Source organism: Anomaloglossus baeobatrachus, chromosome 11 (assembly GCF_048569485.1).
Source record: "Anomaloglossus baeobatrachus isolate aAnoBae1 chromosome 11, aAnoBae1.hap1, whole genome shotgun sequence".
NCBI lineage: Eukaryota > Metazoa > Chordata > Amphibia > Anura > Aromobatidae > Anomaloglossus > Anomaloglossus baeobatrachus.
In genome coordinates, this window is record NC_134363.1 from 83,174,449 (window position 1) to 83,185,542 (window position 11,094).

The 11,094-nt window shown below is 43.4% G+C and overlaps 1 long non-coding RNA gene across 1 annotated transcript; it reads right to left on the reverse strand.

The window, feature by feature from the left end:
* Nucleotides 1-4,183: 4,183 nt before the first annotated feature.
* LOC142257162 (uncharacterized) lies at nucleotides 4,184-7,581 on the reverse strand. Its single transcript, XR_012727596.1, has 3 exons — nucleotides 7,266-7,581; nucleotides 6,267-6,578; nucleotides 4,184-5,274 (listed from the first exon to the last, which is right to left on the reverse strand). It is a non-coding gene; the product is annotated as an uncharacterized LOC142257162 (long non-coding RNA).
* Between the last annotated feature and the right edge of the window lie 3,513 nt (nucleotides 7,582-11,094).

Consider the following 11,094-nt stretch of genomic DNA (forward strand, 5'->3'; position numbering starts at 1 on the left):
ATGTCAGCATGTGTATATGTGGTCTGCAAAGCATTGTATGCATGTACAGTCATATGAAAAAGTTTTGGCACCCTTATTAATGTTAACCTTTTTTCTTTATAACAATTTGGGTTTTTGCAACAGCTATTTCAGTTTCATATATCTAATAACTGATGGACTGAGTAATATTTCTGGATTGAAATGAGGTTTATTGTACTAACAGAAAATGTGCAATCCGCATTTAAACAAAATTTGACCGGTGAAAAAGTATGGGCACCCTTATCAATTTCTTGATTTGAACACTCCTAACTACTTTTTACTGACTTACTAAAGCACTAAATTGGCTTTGTAACCTCATTGAGCTTTGAACTTCATAGGCAGGTGTATCCAATCATGAGAAAAGGTATTTAAGGTGGCCACTTGCAAGTTGTTCTCCTATTTGAATCTCCTATGAAGAGTGACATCATGAGCTCCTTAAAACAACTCTCAAATGATCTGAAAACAAAGATCATTCAACATAGTTGTTCAGGGGAAGGAGACAAAAAGTTGTCTCAGAGATTTAAACTGTCAGTTTCCACTGTGAGGAACATAGTAAGGAAATGGAAGAACACAGGTACAGTTCTTGTTAAGCCCAGAAGTGGCAGGCCAAGAAAAATATCAGAAAGGCAGAGAAGAAGAATGGTGAGAACAGTCAAGGACAATCCACAGACCACCTCCAAAGACCTGCAGCATCATCTTGCTGCAGATGGTGTCAATGTGCATCGGTGAACAATACAGCGCACGTTGCACAAGGAGAAGCTGTATGGGAGAGTGATGCGAAAGAAGCCGTTTCTGCAATCACGCCACAAACAGAGTCACCTGAGGTATGCAAAAGCACATTTAGACAAGCCAGTTACATTTTGGAAGAAGGTCCTGTGGACTGATGAAACAAAGATTGAGTTGTTTGGTCATACAAAAAGGCGTTATGCATGGAGGCAAAAAAACACGGCATTCCAAGAAAAGCACTTGCTACCCACAGTAAAATTTGGTGAAGGTTCCATCATGCTTTGGGGCTGTGTGGCCAATGCCGGCACCGAGAATCTTGTTAAAGTTGAGGGTCGCATGGATTCAACTCAGTATCAGCAGATTCTTGACAATAATGTGCAAGAATCAGTGACGAAGCTGAAGTTACGCAGGGGATGGATATTTCAGCAAGACAATGATCCAAAACACTGCTCCAAATCTACTCTTGCATTCATGCAGAGAAAAATTCCAATGTTCTGGAATGGCCATCCCAGTCCTCAGACCTGAATATCATTGAACATCTGTGGGATGATTTGAAGCTGCTGTCCATGCTCAGCGACCATCAAACTTAACTGAACTGGAATTGTTTTGTAAACAGGAATGGTCAAATATCCTTTCATCCAGGAACTCATTAAAAGCTACAGGAAGCGACTAGAGGCTGTGATTTTTTCAAAAGGAGGATCTACAAAATATTAATGTCACTTTTATGTTGAGGTGCCCATACTTTTGCACCGGTCAAATTTTGTTTAAATGCGGATTGCACATTTTCTGTTAGTACAATAAACCTCATTTCAATCCAGAAATATTACTCAGTCCATCAGTTATTAGATATATGAAACTGAAATAGCTGCTGCAAAAACCCAAATTGTTATAAAGAAAAAAGGTTAACATTAATAAGGGTGCCCAAACTTTTTCATATGACTGTACAAAAGGCATTTCAGGGTGGTTAAGCCACTATTAAACATGTTTGGGGTTTTTTTTGGTTTGCATTTCTGTGCTTTTTCTATTGCAAATGTGCTGTGAATTGTCTATACATTTTGAGTTGTATTTCTATGTTTGGTTTATTATGCATGTTCCTTGGTGTCACCATGTCTGGAATGGTAACAGTAATGTGTAGTGTATAATGGAAAATCTATGTGGAACATATGGCACTTCATGGGTTAGTAGTCATTTTGTTTCTCATGGCTTTCTGTAGTTTTTTTTTTTTTTTTTTTACCATTTAAAAGGAGATAAATGATTATTCAGTGGTTTAAGATTTTAATGGTGAACTTGTTTTCTTTCTCATGCTTATTGTATTATGTCACTATATGAGTGTTATGGGTTGTTGTTTTCATACACATGGATGTGTGTTCCTATTTTTTACAATTGCTGCAATACAAGACTAATGTCTAATTTTTTTAAATGTACAATTGTTAGAATTTGTGACCTTATTTTACAATTATTTTTTTTTTTTTAAACAGTGGATCTTGTCAAACGGCGATGGTGCTCAGCCCGTGACCAGTTTAGAAGAGAGTATAACCAAGTGGCCACCACAGCTGCCGCTGCAAAAAAGAAAAAATATGTCCATTATGAAAAACTGAGCTTCCTGATGCCCATTATGGAAGTACCAAAGTAAGTTTATACCATTACATCACATGGTGGTTTTATTTAAAAGGCACACATTAATGTTTTTTGTTTTTTTTTTCATCAAAGTACAGAGGATAACCTGGAAGATAGTGAGGAAGCCCAGTCAGCAGTATTAACAGCGACCTCTGCTTCTGAGATGGAGCCAACCTCATATCAACCTCCACCAATCCCCAAAACCAGCCAGCCAGACGCAGAAGAAATGTCCTCTGATTTGGGTTTGGGAACAAGTCAATCCACTAATGTAATTGCAGGCCAGTCTACAGGGCAACAAAGTGGCCCTTCACCAGTTCTTGCGGAGAGTAGTCCACAGCAACATGCAGACACAGCCAAGAATATCAACTAATACCATGCGCACAGTAGCACAATCTATCCATGGTCGCAGACATAGGCGTTATGAAGATTTACGTTCCCTGCCAGATATCATTGATACCAGAATTATACATATGATGAATTCACTGATACCAGAGAGTGATGGAGAGAGATTTTGCCGCTCCCTTTCTCCCTCTCTTGCATTAGTTGCACCTGATAGGCAGGACAGATTGAGGGCGTCCTTAATAACACTAATATCTGCTACCCAACGTGAGCCAGAACCCATTTATTGTTTTGAAGTGATAGAACAATGGAGAGCCAATCCACGTGGCCCACACACAGACACAACTCAACAAACTGTGGAAACCCAAACAGAAGAACATTTCTCTAATTTTCAACTTAATCCTGTAGTGCAACAAACACATATACAGTGTCCATCTTCTTCTATGGTAACTGATGTACAAATTAGGCCAACAGTTGTCCCACACCAAACAGGTACAATAATGACACAAAGGCCATCTCAACAGCCAACATTTGTCCCACAAATACCCCAACAAACACCAATGCAAACCTCTTTTAACTATCCTAGCATTGTTAGTAATGTTCATAGACTACCTCAAATGTTTCAACAACCAACAGCATACCATGTTCATAATAATTCACAACAACAGTACTTTCAACAACAGACTTACCCAACTAACTTCACATACACACATACTCAGCCTCTTCCAACACATCAATATGTACTACCTACACTTGGTCTTCCATCTGCTCAAACAACTGCCTCATTATTTGTTCCCAGTACAACAACTGTTACTAGTGGAAACACTGATCATTCATTCACTACAACATCTACTGTTGTGCAGCAAACATATTCTTTAGATGTCAATGCAATGGAGCCTACACAGGAAAACATCACTAGCCTAGAGGATTTAGTTGAATCATAATGTGATATTGTATGTATTATTTTACATTTTGGTATGTTTTCTATGGTATTGCTGGTGGGGAAACATATCAAAATGTAACACATTACTTACTCTATATGCATGTGGTCATATTTTTGTTTTCCTTTACAAAAATTCAATAGAAATTACTCTATCACTTCAAATACAATACCTGCCTGTTAGAATGATGCCTTGCTCTGGACATGTTGTTTGGACCATCCATTAGAATAAACTGGGTTTAGGGAAAAACTGCACGCACATAAACTACTACACTAACATTCAGACACCTTTATTATTAAAAATCCAGCCACTATGCAGTATCTGCATATTGTCTGGTCCCATACTTGTATTCCAATAGTGTCAAACAAATTATGTTTGCGTGACATTATTGCATAATAAAGTATGGTGTTTTGTATGGGCTAATGTCCCTGACAAAATTGTATTTAAAAAAAAACAAAAATACAGGGTGTCTTGCAAAAGATAACATACATACATAGGTAAAATAATAATTCTTGACTAACTTTTTCAAACAAATTTGCCATAATTTTATTAGTCATGTACATTCAGTAGTACTGTTTTTAGAATAACAAAAATTCCTGATGTTATAACAATATACTTATATCACAATAGCTTATGGGGACTACAAACACAACCAACCAACAAAAAAACCACAAATAATACCTATGTATGGTCATTTTCTCTTTTGTAATACATATGTGTTTGTGCTTATGTAACCAAGTGATAAAAAACTATAACAATGTCAAAATTATACATGACTATGGCGATTTAAACTAAAATAATCTTTAAACTGATTTCTCACTTGTAGACCAGAAGTGGACACAGTGGTTCTAACACTACCATTCTCTACAAATGGTGCATTTAAAGCAGGCAACTCCTCAATGTCTTCGTCATTGCTTTCATGTAATCTACAGTAATTATGTAACACTACTGTAGCTTTAATGACAGCCTTGATGGTGGTTGGTTGGAGTTGGATGGTGGTTTGATAAATGCGCCATCTTGAGGCCAAAATGCCAAAGGCACGTTCAACATAGCAACGTGCTCTGGCCAATTTGCTATTAAATAGGGCTTTTGATCTGTCCAGCCCCCTTCTGGGATATGGACGCATTAAATGCCTAGACAATGCAAACCCCCGATCTGCAACCATTACAAAAGGGACAATAGGGCCATTAGTACCAGGCAATGGTCTTGGTGCAGGCAAACTTAAACTATCAGACATTAATCGTCTTGCTAAACGTGAACTTCTGCAAATGCGTGCATCTGAGGCACTGCCATAGGCCCCAATATCAGCAAATAAAAAGCAGTAGTTTGTATCTACCATGGCCAAAATAACTACAGAAAAAAACTTATGATAATTAAAATATCTTGATGCAGAGTTAGGTGGTTTCTTCACTCTAATGTGTTTTCCGTCAATGGCACCAATAGAATTTGGGAAAGCTGTTTTCTCCAAAAATTCATCTGAATCCATTCCTGTGTTGAAGGCAGCTGCATGACATGATGCCTAAGGGTCTCCCAAAGCACAGTGCAGGTATGCAGGATAATCTTGCCAATTGTGGACCTTCCCAATAAGAATTCGAAATGTAGACTGCTGATGGATTGCCCAGTTGCTAGGTAACTGAAATAGAATAAAAACATGACATTACTTTGACTATTCATGTAATTTGTATTTCACACCAAATATTTGTATCATCCAATGACTGGCGAGATACTGTGTATGTTTTTTTATAATTTCTTTGGTTGGGAAAACATATGTGATCTTTACTTTCCATATTGGAAAAATATTTAATTTTGAGTTTAATAAACAAGCTTGTTTGAGTTAAGCCTCTTGTTTCTTAAATTTTTGTAGAGATAGAATGGTAGATGTGACTTCTCAGATGTTATTTTGAAATTGCACTGTGGTTAAGTGATCAATATAAGTTTTCTACAAAGACCATAATTTTAAATTACATAATTTCAACAAAATGATGCCTTAAGCGGGCTTTACACACTGCGATATCGCCCGAATTTTGTCGTTGGGGTCACGGTTTTGGTGACGCACTTCCGCAATCGTTAGCGATATAGCTTTGTGTAACAGCGTTCAGCGATGTAAAATCGTCGCAAAAGCGTGATTTATCGCTAATCGGCTACACGGGTCCTAATTCCCAAAAATCGTTACTTCAGCAGTAACGAGGTTGTTCCTCGTTCCTGCGGCATCACACATCGCTGCGTGTGACGCCGCAGGAGCGAGGAACGTCTCCCTACCTGCCTCCCGGCCGCTATGCGGAAGGAAGGAGGTGGGCGGGATGTTACGTCCCGCTCATCTCCGCCCCTCCGCTGCGATTGGGCGGCGGTTCAGTGACGTCGCTGTGACGCCGCACGGACCGCCCCCTTAGAAAGGAGGCGGTTCGCCGGTCACAGCGACGTCGCCGGACAGGTAAGTATGTGTGACGGCTCTGGGCGATGTTGTGCGGCACGGGCAGCGATATGCCCATGTCGCGCAACAGATGAGGGCAGGTACGCACACTAGCGATATCGGGACCGATATCGCAGTGTGTAAAGTAGCCTTTAGCGACGTAACATGTATTTCAATATAACAGATAAAGCATGAGTATACATGACAACACCTACCGTAAAGTCACCAACAGTCGTTCCTCAGGGGAGATGCTGAGGCGCATAGAGGTGTCTTGATGCTTCAAACAATGGTACACAAGGCCAAGGATGTTGTCAAATGAATTCATGGTGAAATGGCAGTAGGCTTGGAATTTTGGTGGAAATTTCCGCATTTCGCCATATAAAATATTAAAATGCCCATGTGTTTTCCTGAGCTTCACAAGGGGGTGAATCCACATCCTTCTCTCCAGCGGTGGCTCTTCTTCAATCATATGTCGCCTAACCCCAAATCTCCTAGATATCAACCAGAGCAAATACATGGTTGCTTCACTGCAGAGAGAGACATTTTGGAAAGTGTCTAATGTGAGAATGAGCTCTGAAGCCATGTTTTTTAAGCAAACTAAACAAAATGGGTAGTTAATTGACCAATTTAACACACCAGGAGCACATTTTGATGGGCTAACAAGGTTATTTGTGTGAAAATCCGTATCTGAAAAAATGGACGGCACACGGACTGCACACGTACGTATTTTATGTAAATACAGACATTCCACACGTACACACGGCTCGCATACGCCATCACACGGATGCCATACGTACCGGAGAAACGCCCCAAAAATACGGAACACGGACCCAAAAAACGGACCGTGTCATACGGACGTTTTTTTGCGGAAGTGTGTTTTAGGCCTTATATTGTACCAGACTTGATGTGTCTTTGTGTCGCCAGGGGTTAAGGGGATACTCAGAACCGGGCCAAGGAGTCACTTCTGGAAAGGGGATCACGGGTGTCGTGACCCGGTCTGTGATCCCTGGTTCCACAATAAAAAGGGAGGTTATGTTCGTGACGCCACCCGTGGAATGTGATCAGAGATGACCACCGCTGCTGCAGAACCTCCGGGGTGATGGATGGCAGCTTGAGTTGGGACGGCTCCCCACGGGTAGAGCCTTTTCCCCCGGGGTAGTGTTATAGTCTATGGGGAGGTGCAGGGCACATGCACAATAAACAAGCAGACTCACGGTTTTGCAGTTTCTTTGTCCTTTACTGATGATGGTATTCAGCAGAGTACTGTCCACGGAGTCTGTGAGGGGTTCAGGGTTTCTCCCACCCAGCCGGGTCATTTTGGCTCCCTTTTCTGCACTGTGCTTGTGTGTGGACCTGCTGCTGTGTAAGCTAGGCAGCCAGCCCTGCTCCTCCCGGGTACCAACCTGACAGGCAACTCGAGTCCTTACTTGTATGTTCCTGAACTCTGCGCTTGTTGCTGTGTCTGTGGTAAAGGTGAAGAATCTGGAATCTTCACTTCTCCAGTGTTAGCTGTGCTGTGTGTAATCTGCTCAGCCACGGATCCGGCATCCGTTCTGTGCACTCCACTGGGATGAGTTCAGCAATACTCTCTCTCCCAGGTATGTTCTCTGCTTTATCTGTCTCCTTTCCTCAGACCCTCAGCTTAGGCCTGGAATTGGTCAGTGGATCCCGTGGTGAGCTAAAACCAGCTCCAACCTGCAGATCCTGTTTACTCAGTCCTCTGTACAGACTGAACTGCACTGCATGACTAAACAAACAAACTAAAACTAAAAACTGACCACTTCCTCTCCACACCAGAATATACAGGGAAGCACTTGGTCTTCCCCTTCTGGCCAGGAGGTCTTAGTGTTGTGTGTGGGGAGTTAACTCTTTGTGTTGTTACTGTAGCAACCCTGGGATGCCACATTCCCCCTTAGTGAAGAACAGTACTCTGGTACTGTGAAAGAAACAAACAAGTTATCACAACAATTATATACAGTGCCTACAAGTAGTATTCAACCCCCTGCAGATTTAGCAGGTTTGATAAGATGCAAATAAGTTAGAGCCTGCAAACTTCAAACAAGAGCAGGATTTATTAACAGATGCATAAATCTTACAAACCAACAAGTTATGTTGCTCAGTTAAATTTTAATAAATTTTCAGCATAAAAGTGTGGGTCACCCCTAGGTTTAATATTTTGTGGAATAACCCTTGTTTGCAATTACAGCTAATAATCGTCTTTTATAAGACCTGATCAGGCCGGCACAGGTCTCTGGAGTCATCTTGGCCCACTCCTCCATGCAGATCTTCTCCAAGTTATCTAGGTTCTTTGGGTGTCTCATGTGGACTTTAATCTTGAGCTCCTTCCACAAGTTTTCAATTGGGTTAAGGTCAGGAGACTGACTAGGCCACTGCAACACCTTGATTTTTTCCCTCTTGAACCAGGCCTTGGTTTTCTTGGCTGTGTGCTTTGGGTCATTGTCTTGTTGGAAGATGAAATGATGACCTATCTTAAGATACTTGATGGAGGAGCGGAGGTTCTTGGCCAAAATCTCCAGGTAGGCCGTGCTATCCATCTTCCCATGGATGCGGACCAGATGGCCAGGCCCCTTGGCTGAGAAACAGCCCCACAGCATGATGCTGCCACCACCATGCTTGACTGTAGGGATGGTATTCTTGGGGTCGTATGCAGTGCCATCCAGTCTCCAAACGTCACGTGTGTGGTTGGCACCAAAGATCTCGATCTTGGTCTCATCAGACCAGAGAACCTTGAACCAGTCTGTCTCAGAGTCCTCCAAGTGATCATGAGCAAACTGTAGACGAGCCTTGACATGACGCTTTGAAAGTAAAGGTACCTTACGGGCTCGTCTGGAACGGAGACCATTGCGGTGGAGTACGTTACTTATGGTATTGACTGAAACCAATGTCCCCACTGCCATGAGATCTTCCCGGAGCGCCTTCCTTGTTGTCCTTGGGTTAGCCTTGACTCTTCGGACAAGCCTGGCCTCGGCACGGGAGGAAACTTTCAAAGGCTGTCCAGGCCGTGGAAGGCTAACAGTAGTTCCATAAGCCTTCCACTTCTGGATGATGTTCCCAACAGTGGAGACAGGTAGGCCCAACTCCTTGGAAAGGGTTTTGTACCCCTTGCCAGCCTTGTGACCTTCCACGATCTTGTCTCTGATGGCCTTGGAATGCTCCTTTGTCTTTCCTATGTTGACCATGTATGAGTGCTGTTCACAAGTTTGGGGAGGGTCTTAATTAGTCAGAAAAGGCTGGAAAAAGAGATAATTAATCCAAACATGTGAAGCTCATTGTTCTTTGTGCCTGAAATACTTCTTAATACTTTAGGGGAACCAAACAGAATTCTGGTGGTTTGAGCGGTTGAATAATAAATGACCCTCTGAATAAACCTTTCTCAATTTAAAAAAAAAAATAAAAAAGAAATAACATTCTCTTTTGCTGCAGTGCATTTCACACTTCCAGGCTGATCTACAGTCCAAATGTCACAATGCCAAGTTAATTCCGAATGTGTAATCCTGCTAAACCTGCAGGGGGTTGAATACTACTTGTAGGCACTGTATATATATAAAGAGAGAGAGAGTCCCAAAAGGAAAAATACAAAACCCCAAAAAGTTCAAAAAGCAGTCTCTCCAGGGCTTAGTCTATTGCCTCCGGGGCTGATGAAGGTACGCACTCAGTCTTTACCACAACCAGTCCTGTGGTAGGTATGGTCCATATTTAATAAAAAGGAAATTGGTCAAGAATATGTAAGTGTTCATACAGAATAGTCTCTGTAGGTACTGGGCTTATGGGTCTTAACGTTGCAATAATATAAACATTTCAACAACCAAACGCTTCTTACAGGTGTCTCTACTCTGGTCGTAAGTGCAGTAGGCCTCACGGCCCTCGGGCCACCACTCATGTGATCAAGTTGTAACTCTCCATGCTGGAAACTTACATCACTCTTCTCTCACCTTTTCTGTACACTAAACTGTTACGGTTTCTCATATAAACATTACATGGGCGTACCCAGGATCAAAACTAGGGGGGGGGTAAGCCATGGTCGGTCAAGTACACATTACTTGAGGACACTGAGGGAGGCCGTACACATTACTGGGAGACGCTGGGGGACTGTGGGATATAAAAATAACTGGAGGACACTGAGGGAGGCCATATACATTATTGGCAGACGCTGGGGGCCTGTGGGATATAAACATTACTGATGGACAATGGGAGGCATACACATTACTGGGAAATGTTGGGAGGCATGCACATTACTGGGGGCTGGGGGGCATACACATTACTGAGGAATGCTAGGAGGCATGCACATTTTCTACTGTACCCTCACCCATCCCCCTCACCCCACTATACCAGTGCACGACCAGCTCTGCCCTCATCTACTGTACCCTGCCTCACCCATCCCCTTCACCCCACTATACTGCTGCACAGCCCATCAGCCTCACTTCACTATACACATAGAATTATATACAGAAATTTCAAGGAAAAAAAGAGGGGCAGGAGGCCCACAGCAGAGGGGCAGGAGGCCCACAGGAGAGGGGCAGGAGGCCCACAGGAGAGGGGCAGGAGGCCCACAGCAGGGAGGAATGAGACCACGGGCCAGAGGTTTCCCACCCCTGATCTAGGTGAAGCAAGGCAGGGGTCAGCAGGCCTGCAGTCGGGGGGCCTGTTGTCGGCGGGCTTGCGGCCGGCGGGTCTGTGGTCGGCGGGCTTGCGGTCGGCGGGTCTGCAGGCTTGCGGTCGGCGGGTCTGCGGTCGGCGGGGCCTGTGGTCGGCGGGTCTGCGATCCGGCAGTCGGCGGGTCTGCGGGCAGCCCCAGGCAGAGCTTAGCGGGCCCCCCTCGGGCTGGGATCAGCACCTCACCCCCCCGACGATCGTCTTAAGCTTACAGCGCTTACCTGTCCCCGCCGGATGCCAGGTCCTCGCTACCTCCGCGTTATACGCAGCACTGTGATGAGGCGCAGAGTGATGACCTCATCACAGTGCTGTGTGATGACGCGCCGCCTCCCTGCTTTACTTGCTTCCTGCCACATGGCTAATTTGCAT